Source organism: Bombus terrestris, chromosome 14 (assembly GCF_910591885.1).
Source record: "Bombus terrestris chromosome 14, iyBomTerr1.2, whole genome shotgun sequence".
In the NCBI taxonomy this organism is placed as follows: domain Eukaryota; kingdom Metazoa; phylum Arthropoda; class Insecta; order Hymenoptera; family Apidae; genus Bombus; species Bombus terrestris.
The window spans coordinates 8,852,603-8,868,174 of NC_063282.1; the positions used below are offsets into that span (position 1 = coordinate 8,852,603).

Genomic DNA, 15,572 nt, shown 5'->3' on the forward strand with positions numbered 1-15,572 from the left:
TCTTTGGCCAATAATGATAGCTCTGGGAAACCGAAAATTAGTCGAGGAGAAGGGACAGAACTGAAAATGGTAAGAGGAACGCGGAAAGTCGAGAGGGTGGGTTTCTAGTTAGCCACTACTATCAGTTACACTATTATCTCCAGTAGCTGCTATGGGGAAAAGCCCCGATTGTGTTTGTTACGTTTACTTTATACCGGGTGTTTCACACAATCACCTTCCTATCCATGGAGAAAAGGATTGTACATGTTACACCAAATATTTTATCTCGTTATCTACTCATTTCTATAGACAATAATTCTGCATATCATTACAAATTCATCATCCCCAATTCCATCACCGTTAGCTTAAAAATCTCAAACTTTATTATATGAAAAAGAAAGCACGTCAGAAATCACTTGAAAATTTCACCAACTTCGAATCAGCCGCAGAGGCACAAACGAATTCCCAAAGAACCGGAAGGCAAATCACGAACTAACGTCTGGCGAATATATTTCCAGCAGCCACCCCTTCGAGGAAAGAGTGGAGCATAATCGAGCGAGGCCAGTTAACCGAATCCTTTCCCCAAAATTACCAACGACAGCCTTTGACGCGTCCACCCCTGCAGGATGCTTTTGAAATTACGAGGAGATTTCTTACGGGAGGCGAAAATCTCATTAGTAATTTGCACGGAAACTGGTCCGCGGTAATTAACGTATTTGCCGGGTTCTCGGTTCTCTCTCGCCGAGACAGATGCGGATATCTTTCGAACGCGATCAGTACACCCGTTATAGGCGTACCTATGCCCCGGGAAGGGATGAAGGTAATTAATTGCCATGGCAACGCGGAGCGGAGGCATTGAACGCCACCCCCGCGCGCTTTAACTGAAATATGGCGGCCCGTACGAATTCCTGCCGCTTGCTGGAACATGATTTTCCTAGGCAAACCGCGTCGGCATCGTTCCACAGTCCCACATACCCTGTGAAACGCAACCTTCTATGGAAAAAATCGCCCTTTGAAGATCGTTAAAAATAGAAAATTACTTTACCCCGTAAATTGAGAAAACGCGACACGTACGAAAAATATTAAAATCAGCACTATTCTATTTTTAAAAACGAAATCCAAAAAGCGACCCACCACGAACCAATTAAATTGAACGTCCCTTAATTAACAAACCTGTAAACAACACGCGCCTCGATATATCTCCCCTTCCTTCCCATAGAATCTCTCGCTCCAAGCCCTCCGCAATCTCCTCACCATCTCCTTTCAACCTCCAAGAGACACTTCGCCTCGACCAAGCAAAAGGAACGCGAAGAATCACGACGTGCCTTTTCTTTTTTCTCCTCGGTCCTCCGCTTTACGACGCCCAACCAAAACGCTTTTTTCTGTCGAGCCTACTGCTCTTTACAGCTCTCTCTCTCTCTCTCTCTTTCTCTCTCTTCCTTTCTCTATCTGTATGTGCACGCATACCTGCGATACATGCCGTGTACACAACAGAACAGAGACTGGACGCGCTCGCGCGTACATGCTCGGTACAGAGAGAAATAACAAGGATGCTCGCCATAATGAAGACCTCAAGGCGCCGCACCTCGGCCGATAATTACAGGGAGCCAACCTTACAACCTTCTAAAGGCTTAAATGTTAAACGTTATACGTCCGGGCACCACTACGGTAGCTTTTATGCCCCGGCAACGCGCGGCTCGTTCTCCCCACCCCCGTTTCACCTCTCTCTTTCTCTCTCTTTCACTCTCTCTTTGCTCCACCGTTTCCGCCGTTCATCCCCACGTTCTCTCGTCCCTCTCTTTCGTAGCATCCCTCTCACGGCCCCCTTCGAGTCGACGCCGCAGCTCCAGAGTCGCATTTCTCATGGCGAGGCACCGAGGCCTACGAGCCGGCCAACAATGCACCAGCGGCTTTTCACGGATGCTGGAAGCACCGTATAAATATCGTTTCTTTGACGTGGAAAGATTTCGCGGCCGTGCTCTTTAATTACGTCCGTTTTGTCGGCCTTGGACTGTGGCAATTACGCGGCCACCGCATCGTGATCCACCGATGATGCTGGTGGGTGCTTCAAAAGGACCAACGTGGAGTGTTCCAAGGCTCGTTCTGGGGAATTTTCGAGTCGACAATGATGATTGATAGACCGCTAGAAATGATGAATAGGGGGAGGTAGGATGTCGTCGAACAAGGGGATTGATAATAGGCTTCGGAGAAGGCGTAGGCGAGGGTTGAAGCACAAATGTTAGAGAAGACGCGTATTAACCTTCGAAGTTCTCAGTTATATTATCGTTTATCTGTTTAAAGCAATTTTTGTTCAAAACGCTTGATAACTGTATTCAAATATATTCTTGTTAAGACAAATACTTGTTAAGGACAATATTTTCTAGAAAGTATAAAATTTAATTAATTCACATTATTTTTGCTTCTGATATCTACCTTGCTTGCGTAGAACGTATAAAAGAAATTGCTACACCGTGAAAATTAATCACAGTAGCAAATATTTTCAGGAATACCAATTCGACAACGAAAGAACTACTTTCCCGGGCATACGATGAAACTTCTGTGTAATTATATGTGATATCTCTAACTATGAGCACTGACATCATTTTATAAGACGTCAAAGAACTCGATAGAGGTATTTGACATTCCTTATTGCTTCCTATAAATTAGATTATATAGAAGCAATTAAAAATCGATCAAACACTCGTGTTCTAATACTCGTGATAGCGTATGTGAAGAAAATGCATATCGGATCGAGATCTGTGACAATCACTTTAGCCAGATCCCGAGGAATTAGAATTCCCGTGAATTGAAGCAAATTGATGATGAATAATAGCATCGTCGATTTGAGTCTTAAAATAACATCTGCCAGAAGAAGAAGAAGAAGAACTGTATCTCCCTGGTGTTGGTGAACCGAGGAAAAAAGGATGAAAAGAAAAACTATAAGGAAGAGGAGAAATAAAAGCGGCATAGCCGGACAGAACAAAGGAACGACCGTCGGTACCGCGTATACACGAAATTAAAATAAACGGCGGCAAGAAAGCGTGCTTTTACCCTTTTCTTTCTTTCCTTCTCGTTCCCGTTCCTTCGCTATTACTGTCGGCCTTCTCTGCGAATTTTATTGTGCTATTTAAGCCCTTTCGCGGCCCCGGATGACCACTCGCAGAGCCGACAATTCTGCGAGCGGTTCGTCGACGAACAACTTTGCGGCCTGCACCGAGAATATGGCGCGAGCTTAGGGTTGATATACAATTGCGGCATTACAGTCAAAAATGGAAAAATGGGAAAAGTCAAATTTTTTTTCTAAATTTGATGTTATAACGTTAATCTTCCCCAATAAGCTGTATTAATGACACAAAAGTGGAAGAATTCATTTTGGTGTCCAAATGAAACCTACATAAATCAGTGTTAGTTCAATACCTCGATTTACGAGCGCAGTTGTCATTATAATTTGTCAACGATCTTCTACTTGCTACATCGATAAAGATAAGTTTGATGAAAAAAAATTATAGAAAATCTATAACTTTTTATAGGTACGCGTGTGTCCCATATATTTGATATAGATATGACTGAATAACAAATATACGTACTCCTTGTGTTACGAAAACAAGGATCAATTCTCGACTGTAATTTATACGGTACCTGGGAATAACATATGCACGCGCTGCTACAAATAAAATTTGGTTCGATAATTTGATGAAGCTGTATTCATTATGAAATTCTAAATTAAACTAATTGTCGAGATAAAATCAAGTTGCAACAATCGCAGGTATTTAATATACCTGTCATATCGTTTTCCCTGGAACAATCTACTGGGAACAAAGTGAACAGCGGTGGAACAGGAATTAATTATATCCGCAATCACGTTAGCAACCGATGAAACGTACAAATATCCAGATCACGCATAGATCTACTTTAGAAACAATTCCTGTAAGTGATGTTGAATGTAAATTAGCACGAGGTAAAAGGCTACTGACGATAAATACTTCCAATCCCACCTGAAAAAGTATTAAGTTAAAATGTTCCGGAAACCACAGCGCTCATTATCAACTTCGGTACGAAAGAAATTCAGTAATCAGTCGGGTGCAAAATTAAAAGGAAATAGAAGGTTGCAGGAAAAGTAGAGGACGTCGATTCTTCACGACGCTAATGCGTTTCGATAGGAACAGACGAAAACGACGATCGGCCATTTGCATCGCGAGGGAAAGCAGCGTTACACCATTAGCGTTAATCCGGCTATGAAATAAATCAAGCCGGAATAATGACCGGCCGGCTAAGGACAGTCGATTATGTCCGGGAATAATTTAGCAGGGTACGATAGAGACACCTGACGACAAAGAAGACGGAATCCAGCGGTAATATCAATTCGAGTACGTGATTCACTCGGGATTCACGGCGTGAGTCTTGGCATCGAGATGAAGATAAAGTCGATTCCCGGTCGGTCGAGATGAAAGCCGAGCGTCCCGGGGCGTCCGACACCTTGTTAGACGAGTTGGAGCATGGCACCCCTCGAGGAAACGACCATTTGTTACGAGCATCCTTTCATTCTACCCTTGGTCACCTCTTTTCTTCTCGGTCTCCCTCTCCCACCCCGCTGTCCACTCGTCGTTTCTCGTGAAACGGTGAATCTTCCTTAAGCTCGAAAGAGCTCGACCGAATTTACACCGATCAACCCCCTCATTCCCTCCCTTTCCAGCCAATAGAATGTCTTCCACAAGATGGCTTATTGACTTGGGATAATACGGTCTTATTGAGTTGAAATTCTCTGATGAAGTTGTGAAGGAAATTTTCTAGTGGTAGAGGTAACAGATATGATTAAGTAATCCGGGAATGGTAGAAAGCGTTAAAAAATTTGAAAGAAGTTGTATCTTTCATAAATATTTTTTCTTTGGTAGGGGAAAAGTAACTGTCCATGAAAGAGTCTTTATTGTATATTTTAAACTTCTTACAATTTACAGAAGCATATTTGTCTAAAAGACGAAGCATTGTACGAAGAAAAAGTATTCTACCATCTCGTCCAGTTTCGAGCTATAAAATTTGTATTACCGTGTATAAGCAAATAGGTATTTTTTGCTTACCAATAGTTAACTTTAGGATATATATATATATATATATATATATATATACCAGTAGTTTAGTTAATCAGAAAATTATATACTTTGTACGTCAATCGTTAAACAAAACATTATGAAAAGTGGAAGATAAAGATGTTAAAATGTACTGCGTGCTGCAAAATGCAATAAAGAAAATTGTTCAATTTAATTCCGAATTTAGTATAAGAATTTCTACACTGAAATTGACATATATTATACACGTTGGTTGTTGAAAAATAAATTCGCTACTACCATCGTTCGGATGATTCGAGAAACCGCTACGTAAATTGTGTTACCAGCAATGCAAGGGGCCATGCTTAAGCGTATGCAAAGCACATGTAACCATTGGATTGACATAATCATAAGGAGTGAAGGATGCAGTTATAATCGCATCCAACGTTTCACTGTAATTTGCTTTTTACCAAGCTGGCATATTACATATTTAAGCAACAACCGATGGTTCGTGTAATGATAAAACAGCAGGCTTCGAAATAACATAAATCATCCGATCGATGATTATTCGCGAGCCGATGGCAAAAATGAAGTCGTTTCGTCTCTTTCTACCTTCCCGAAATCCTACACGCTCCTCGGAAATGCTCCGTTAATAAAAAATTAAAAAGAAGAACGAGACACAAAGGAACGTTTTAAATCAGGCACTTTGGTTAAATTTAACGAGCTCGAAAACCCCCTAACGTAGAAACGATAATCGCAATGTCAAACGTTACGTCGTGTGTTCCATATTTTGCCCTTTTTCACAAGACCGTAATTATAGAAGCAAAAGAATTATTTATGGCGAAAGTTAACAAACGTGTTTATATACACCTTCGTCCATAAATATCGAGACACTTTCAGAAAAATTAGGTAAAACCGAATAATTATCTTGTTGGGTGCTTCGAACGTTAAACAACCTATCTCTGTTCAATAATATAATAATTCTATATTTCCCATTATATCTTTTACTTGACTTTGTACCAATTACAAGGCTGCAGATCTCTAATGAGTTACAACGCCTTTCCCTCCTAAGTAAACCGAATTTACAAATAACAGAGCGTTAATCGAACCTTCCGAATGCCAAATTTTTTTTAAAAAAAACCTAAATCACTTTCTAAAACTTCCTATAAATCATACACTGTACATATTTTACAAGTTCCAAAAACGCACGTGGAAGTAACATGTGGCGCAACGTCTATAAGCAAACGCGCGTATTTCGGGGGTTGCAATGCGGCCCATTCGGACAGGAGTCACCTCGTAAGTAACCTCGAGTAAATCAGTACCCAAGGTGGCTGTAAATCTGTCCCCCTGGAGTAGAGACGCGGCGTCGGCAACACGATGAAGCAGAGCGCGCTGCTCACCCCTTGTACGCGGCCTGTAAGGGCTCATAACGGCCGGCGGACAAGTGTTATGGTATGGCTTATAAGTGAATGCCACCCTCTAATCGGAAAATACGAGCTCGATTGTCGAGCGAGGGTGGAAATTCTCCTCGTCCTTTTCTCTCTTACGTACTCCACCTATAACTCCCCCTCTCTTTGGTGGTTGCTGGTTTTTTAAGCGTCTCCTTTATGAACTTTGTTCTGTCTCTTTTTCTCTGTCTCACCCTCGTCAATGATTTTTTCCCTTCTCTGTTTTTCCTTCTTTTTTTTCTAAACGGTACGCGTGACCCAAGCACTCCGAACAGCGTTCCTTTTATGGCCGAATTTGTAACTTTAAATTGGCGGCCTCGCGCCACCACGCTGCCCCGATCCAAGAGGTTTCCGCACCGTGAAATTTCGTGGTTTTTTTTACGGCCTGATTTACTGGATCACGGCGGGCGAGGAGGCGGGCAGAGTGACTTTCGAACGCCGCGATTTTTCGTGGATTTATGGCCTGCCGTCTTGACGACCTCGGGGATTATTAATACGAATATCGCTATAGAGGAGATAATTCTTTCCCTTTTCTTTTTTATTTCATCCTTGTTTATATGTCTAGATTTCTCGATATTAAATTCTATGAAAAAAAAAGTATTTAATCTCGAATAGACTCTTCTTACCTTCTTTCATCTTAATAAATCTATGGCCAAAATATTTTTCTGAGACGAACGAATTCTACATTGATTCCTTCTTTTTAATATGCTGGTCCGTATGGAACACGTAACGATTCCAAAAATATAAGATACTGAATAATAGTCGGTTCGAACGATCAGATTTATCTGTAATGGGAAAAAATGGAACAACATTTACGTTAATGGAAGTCACCGTTACAACGTCACAACGTCACAACGTCACAACGATCGCAAGCTTAAGTCGAAATTAACGTCGATATTGCGAAGGAAACGCTTGAGAGGCGCGAGACGAGCAAAAGGCACGGCTTAGCACCCTCGTTCCAAGCAACGGTAAGCTCGTTCGGATGATTTGCTAAGCCCGCTAACAAATAGAAGGATAGATGGCGACGTTCGAGCCCTGCCAGACGCCAGTAACCCCGGAACAACCACACGACCTTACTCACCCTCGATGATACGACGAATTACACGCGGATCAGGGCCGCTCTGAGCTTCCATTCGATACACTAGACTATGACATTATATTGTATCGAGCGACTCGACTCCTTATGGTTCCCAAGATGATACCAGGATAAAGGAATCAGAGCGGAATTCGACGCTTTTGTCACGCAATGGGGTAGGTAATGTCGTATCGTAAACGGATTATGTTTTACTGTCAACTTTCCTGATATTAAATCGTCGTTGCAGAGAATAAACATCCAGACATCGTTTTTACATTAAATGATTAATATCGTTAACATAATCGGTCAACTAAATTAGATTTTTGAATTAATTCGATGGTAAAAATAAATTGTTGCAAATTTTATGGAACCAATCTGTAAGAAACTCATAAATATTCATCAATTGAATCTGTCCATCGCAAGAAATTCATTCATCGATATCCTCAGTATTTAATTCATAAGTATTATTTAAATGTAAAATTCCTATTAAGAGATCGATACATGATTTATCCATATTTTTTTTCAAGGATACTCGAGCCTTTCACAAAATAGTGATTCAGAAAAGTGATTCAGTTCAGTGAATGAAAAATTATTTTTTGAATAAGTGTATTTGACGATACTTCCGTAGCGAGAAGGGAACGACTTTCCATATGCTCCTGACGATCGTCAGCAGCTGATTTCCATATTCCTAGGTGATTCGTCGACCCCTCGATGATACGGGGGCCGGTATTAAATTATCCGCTTCTACGTGCAAACACACCGCATAATGGCGTGCGCTGAAACGCAAATAGAGCGAGCCACGGCCGATTCGACGTAAGGCATCTCTCGGCTATCTCCGCACGAGAGAGCGATCGTTCGCTTTCGCGAAAAGGTTCCACCTCGTTACCGGTTTCCAAGCTCGAGGAGAGGAGCTGGCGAAGAGCCAATTACGGGCACGCGATCCTGAGGAGACGCGCGAGAATTCTCGTCAGAGTTTCCGCGAATATTTCATATGCGATAGGATCAGTGAAAACGCGAGTCTTATCTAACTCATAGATGATATTCTCCGACGAAGAAAATTGGTTCAAGAAGCGGTGGCTACTGCTTCGATTTTCGACATCAGTCGATGATGAAAGAAAAATATTATGTATATAATCGATAAGAATGTATATGATCGATAATATAATCGATAAGAAAATACTATCACCACGATTCTCTAAAGTTAAAAATAGCAGGAAGAAAACTTTGAACAGAATTAAATAGGTCGATATTTTATTCAGTTTGATCAAAATTGTGCGGGCGGGGGGGGGGGGGGGTGTGAGAAGTATTCTTTTAAGATTCCTCAAGACGTTCTAAAACATAACGAGGCGCACCATTAATGCTGACACGAGCGTGTTCCGCGGCAATTAGCAACAAAATTAATTAGCTTGTTATCTGATAACAGGACGGTCTATAGGGACGACAGAGTGTTCTTCAGAGATTACGGACTAAGAAATATTTGTCAGCCTCATTTTTTAAAGCGAGAGGTACAGAGATAAGCCAGAGAAAAATATGATCTCCTTCTTGATCACTTTTTCATACGAACAAAAAATGAAAAGCATCCCTGAACGATAGTTAAGAAACGGTCCTAACAAGAATGGTCGATGGTGCTCGATGGTCTATAACAAGGAAGAAGTCATAATTGCGATTTGACAAGAGATCGTCATTAACTTCTTCGTTGTTAACTAAAATAATGAAAAATAGTTTTAAAATGTTCCATGTTATATACATATTTTTTTTACTTTGAACAGCGAAAGGCTTAAATCTACCCTCGATCAGATATCTAAACGCGTCTCATTAACGTTATAATAATTAACTGGGATATTTTCCAGCGCGGCGAACTTTCAATTATCAGGCACACATACTTCGTGTTCCATTAAACGATCGGGTCAACGGGACGACCGAGAAGTTTAATGAAATGATAGAATTTATATGGAATTTACAAATCGAAAGCAGCCGTTTCCAAAGGATTCCATTTCTATAGGTCTGACCAACGAAGAAAAAGGAAATACGATTATCGTTAAGTTTTGACACGCCCCGGGCATGCCGACCAAGCGAATTCAACTTGTGGAAATCCCAACAGATTGCTACGGGGGTTTGTCGCCCGTCGGTGGCTCCCTTTTCATGGTGGTTTCCTCATAAATAAAAATAACCATCGCACCCCTCGAGGGATGCGTATACGCGATATCGCTTTCGTGTCTTCTCACCCTGCTGCTCGAAATCAGAAAGAATCGTCGCGCTTCCTTTCTTTCCTTCTTCCTTCCTCTCTTTCTTCCTCCCTTTCTTCCCTCTTTCTCGATGGTCTATTCCTCTTCTATAGATATTTTCTTACCAGAAATATTTCCATTTCTCGATAATTTCTACACCACGTCAGAAACTTATTTCTTGCTGACACTTTATATTATTTTCGGGGACATTTTAACGCTCCCAAGAATTATTTCTTTGCCATTTTCACTATAGCACAACTTTGTTTCGTTGTTGTACTATTACTTTACAACAGTCACTGGCTTTTAGTTTGTTGACTAAAACAGTAATCGATAGTAATAAAACAAATTCAATTACGAAGTCCGGTTTAAGATAAAACATAAAAAGATAAAATAATTAAATATTCCACCCAAATATGAAAAACACGAAACCACGTAAAATCCCACGATTCAACGTATCACGTTCTTCGTCACTGCAATGAGCACAGCTTTAACACAGCCGTTAACGAGATCAAAAACGCGCGGCATCCAAACCGTATAAAATCGTTTAAAAAGCAACCGGAGACCGGATAGAGACAGAGAGGGGAGGGTTTGTCTTTAACGCGTATGCACTTGTCCATATGGTCCTGGTGCCTCGTACGCGATAACAGGAAAGGGGACCCGTTATTCTCGTGGTCCTAGTGTCCCGGTGTCAGGAGGGTAGAGACGCCCCGTTATGGCACCCATGGGAATTCGGCCGCGGGCTACGCAACGAATTCGACCCTCTCTATGGCTATGTAGATACACGTATTACGGGATTTTCAAGCTGATTCTCTACGTGGACTTTTGCCATCTAGTCCCACCTCGATGGCACCCCTTCACCACTCCAATGATCTTTTTGCTACTCTGTTCGTCTTCTTCCATCCATCCGATGTTCATAGTCCAGCCTGATCCTGTCTTCGTCTAGCTCTTTCCTCGATTTTCCCTCGCTTTTCCCCTCTCTTTCGTCCACTCAGAATGCGTTTACTTGTGGGTCGAAGTCCTGCCAAGACCGCAAGGATAACATCCCCCGGGGAGAGGCTTGGCCAGGGGAGGTGACCAGCCCCGCGGTCAGCCACCGATACCGCACACCAAAAGCCAGAGAATTTGCCAACCTGGCGAAAATATGTTTGGGATTCGTTCTTCTCTCTGTCCGCCGCAATTCCTGAACACGACGTGCTAGCTGCGGGGTGAGATCGTCATGGAATCTACTTTACGAGTCGGTAGATTGAACCATTTTCCAATGGCCGGGCTGACCTCGCTGCGCTCTGGAGATGCCTTTTTTTCGGGGCGAAACAAGGAACACGGGTTTCTCGAATTTGCTGGAAATTTTCGGCGCTGGACGCTTTTTTTATTAGACACTGTGACGAGTTACTTTGGAAATAATATTCGAAAGATGATTCGGAAATTTATTGCAACAAAATATTACGATTTGAAAATATGTTTCTAAATGATACAGGGTAATTCAATCGAATTGAATAATTTGAATCCCCGGTAAAAATAATAGTTTTTCACTTAAATATAGGTACATATATCGCACAAGTTATACTTACGAAAAATATGATATTTAGTGTCTTAAAGAAATTAACTTCGAGAACAATGCTCATTTCTCTACCAGAATTATCTAATTAACTAAAAGTAGTTCCAATTCTCTTTCCAAAAAATCCTCTTAAAAAATACTTGCCTTCACATATGTTAAACAACAATCAATCAGCAGAGTTTCGAGTTTCTTCACCACGATAAAATCTGTTTCCAGCAATGTTGCGAGCGTAATCGAAGCACTTAGTAAAAAAGACCATTAAGTTGCAAGTTCCGTGTACGCTTGTAGCCGCGTGATCCACGAAAAGCATCGAGTTTGTGGGCGTAGGCGAGCCAATTTAAAAGGCTAATTCCCTGACGGAAGCCCGTGGGATCCTCCTCCGACCTCCCTTTGTCGCCCTTCTTCGCTTACGGAGAAAACTCGCCCCGGCCAGACGATGGGGTGGCATCCAGCTCAAAAGTAAACCAATTTCGTGGCTTGTTTAAAGCCGAAGCCAGATAGGACGTCGACGAGGCCACGGTCCCCCGAGTTATTTCGCGTAGGTAACGCGCCGTGAAATTACGATGATACGCGAATCAATGGATTTCCAGGCCCCGCTCTCTTCCTGCCCTTTTCGCACGCGTGAGAATGCCTGGGAATTTCGATGATCGATCTGCCGACCGCCTTCGGGGAGACGCAAGCCACGACTCGATGATCTCCAAGATATTCCACCATTTTATAGGTTAGTTTATTTTTCAAGGAGCTTCATGCGAAATTAAGTGTTCTTATGAATCAGAATAATCGGCAAACTTATGAAAGTTGATGGTTCTTGTTAAAAGAATTGCAAAGTATTTTGCTTGTCTCCCATGAAAATTTCTATATTTTCTTTTTTCTGTGTCACAAAGAATTGGAAGTTTTCTATTTGGTCTTTTATTTTTCCTATGTTACAGATAGGTTCATATGAGACTTAACGTTTTAAAGTATGATATGAATATTCTCTCAATAAACATGCATGTTTTCCTATGTTACAGATAGGTTCATATGAGACTTAACGTTTTAAAGTATGATATGAATATTCTCTCAATAAACATGCTGTTTATTTTATTTCTCAAAGTTCTCATATTTACACTTTACTTCTATCATTTTCTTAAATTCTGGTATTTGATATCTTTTTTTTATTAATCCCAACTTTATTAAACCTATCATATAAGGAAAGTACATTTTCCGTTTAATATATCAAAAGAGCGAATCACGAGTATATTAGTTCCAATCGCGTTCATCTCGTAAAATAATCACCTGGAACCTCGAGTGGAGAGAAACATATCGATCAGCTGGTTGTATCGTTAGGCATTTCTGCTCGTAACGCTCGAACGTGAGAAATCGTGGCGAGCGTGGCTAAGCGGATATCGAGTTCTCGCTAACGAGGCCGGAGGATCCTCCGCTCGTGTCAGGTCGTCCTGATCAAACACATTAGTCTTGACTTCCGGTCGAGCGTGCCAAAGTGGGGCTACGTCGATGAGAGTCTATTGTCGCCATGTGCACCTCGCGCTGCTCCTCGTTTGCCGAGGAAATGGGAAAGTCGAGTGGCTCTCTCCACCCTCTATTGTCAACCGAATAGGGCCTATCTTTCGATATTTCCTGTGTCAGAAAGAACCATTGTCGTCGAATGACGATTGCTCGTGATGAGCAAGTATTTTGACTGTAGTATGGAGGCTGGCATAGTGCCATAAGTGGCTAGATAAACTTTCAGGAATTATGTTTAAGTGATCGAAGTTAAGCTAAGTTTAAGTTTTAACAAACTTTTAATAAAGTTTTAATAAAATTTTCGGATTATTCTAATTCATATATTAACGATTGCTGACATATTACTTCGTGTTTCTATGATTAAAGTATTGTAAGTTCGTGCAGATCTATTACGAGTGACAGAGAAACAAATGTTTCATCTTCAATAGAAAACTATTTTCGTCCTAAAATGTTAATAGTTCCTCGATCGTGAGAAAATGATTTAAATTTTAACATTACTAGATATAATTAATAATTTACGGATTAATTCTAAACAAAGATCATAGAAATAACTAAAAGCACCGAAGAACACATATACTATTCCTTTAACGTCGAAACTCGAAAGTGGAAAAATAAAGGGGGAGGCCGGTAATGGCGAAACGAATTTTGCAAGAAAATCGGAGAGCAATTCGGCCATTTCTCTTTGTGCTGCATAACTTTGCATGGCACCATCTTTATCGCACTCGTGGGAACACCAGGCTGGCCGTAGATCACCGGCGCAATATTGTGCAAAACGCGGCTACACGTTTCTCTCTCTGATCCTCTGCCTTTGCCTCGTTGCTTCTGCTATATTTCTCTCCCGTGGTCGCGCTTTATCCCGTGAACTTCTCATACACCGGTCTCTCTCACTCATGGGAGTAGCTACATTCAATGTGCCGGCCATATCTCAGCAACGAGAGACACTTTAATGAAAAATCATACGGCGAATGCACGTACCGCTGGGTATAGAGCAAATATTTCAGCGGGAATGAGATTTTAGACGGGAATAAATAAGGAGTTAGAGCATCCACGGCCGATCGTCGCCATTTTTCCCTGGTTGGATGGAAATCGCGGCTCCATGGGATCTTTCTTTTTTTTTTTTTTTTTCATGGAGAAAAAGTTTCGTCGCTGGGAATCGCTGGCAATTATGCCATCTCCCTGTTTCTGCTTCACGTAACTTGATATTCAGACTCTGTTTATTTAATTTTTACGCAGTACTTGCTTCATACGTCTAATAGGAGCATTGTATATTTTATTGAAAGAGATGATATTTTTACTTGAATCTATTTAACCGACCTAAGTCCTCTATAGTAATAAAAAGAAATTATTTTCAAGTATTATAAAAGCGTTACTATTGAAACTTTCAGAAAACGTATTAATTCCAGCTTTATTCTTTGAAGGAAGAAATATGAATTATCCCTTAAATCTATCTTTCAATTCCATATTTAAATCCCAAACGTTATCCTTAGAAACCATTCTCTATAATTTTCCCAGTAACCCCTTACCTTCCTACATCCACATTTCCTAACACGAATTATCTCACCATCTCCAGCTTATCCGTGCATGATTCAATAATCCGGCTTGAAAAAAGTAACCACGAACCAAGCTTAACCAACGATATTCAACGAGCTAGCGCACACAATTCGGTGTTGTTCGGGGATCGTGCCGTCTTTCCATCGTCTCCCTGTGTCTCATTACCATGATTATTACTGTGTAGCGACGGCGCGGCGTCGTTTTCCAATTTTCCCCGAAGCCCCAGCGAACTCTGGCGCGGTACGCCACGCAAGAAGAGGAAAAATTAGCTTATCGCGGACAATAATCCCGATTCCCATGAGAGAAGCCGGCTACACGCCACGGTGGGCGTGCGTTCGCGGATTAGGGAACATATTTCGTAATCCGCGATAGATATGGGACCGAATATTCAGCTACCCTACTTACACGATGCCGGAGCAACCCCATCAGGGGTGAAACGCGAATCCAGGCGAATTATTATTACGAAGATCCTCATGTATCTCAATGACGCATCGCTTCACACGGGACTTAAGGTTTAATGGACTGCTGGCCCTCTCCTTCCTGGCCCGGTGTTTTGCCGAGCTCTGGTCACCCCCTACGTGTCTGTTAGCTTGTTTCCGACTTGGAGGGAGAGAAAGACGGACAGGAACACGTGAAACGCGTGAAATCGTGGTAATTTCGCGACCACGAGATGCGAGCGTGTAAGGTTGATAGGACTGACGTCGTCCAGGTTGAATTGGGTAACAAGATTGCGGGGTGACGTGGGACGAAACGGCCAACGGTGGGGTAGCTTTTTGACGGGAGGGCGCTTTGCATGACGTGGGGCCATTTCACAGAGTCTTTTCTTGGGAATATTCGTTGTTGATGTTTTATTTCACTGTCAGAACGGAGGAAATTAACCTTGTAATTAAAGTGTAAATTATGCAAATTATTTAGTCGTAAGACAAAGTACTGTAAGCAAAACAATCTTATTTTGACGGATGTGTTTACCTAGGAAATATTCTTACCAATTGTTAGGACTTTAATATTGTAATCGTCGCGAATGAGATATTTTAATATACGAAAGCATACTAATCTCTGAATCACAATTCTCTCAAATGTAAGACTCGTACCATCTTTCCTCTGATTGTAAGTTCCACAAAAATAAAAATCCTGGAATTCCTAAATAAAAAATTAGAATAACTTGATATTCAAGAACGTGCAAAACCGTTTCTA

At 41.5% G+C, this 15,572-nt stretch overlaps 1 protein-coding gene across 2 annotated transcripts in view; it reads right to left on the minus strand.

Annotated features, from left to right (window-relative positions):
- LOC100645026 (protein zerknuellt 1) overlaps positions 1–15,572 on the minus strand; it is a 101,967-nt gene that overhangs the window by 74,335 nt on the left and 12,060 nt on the right. The window lies entirely within an intron of this gene.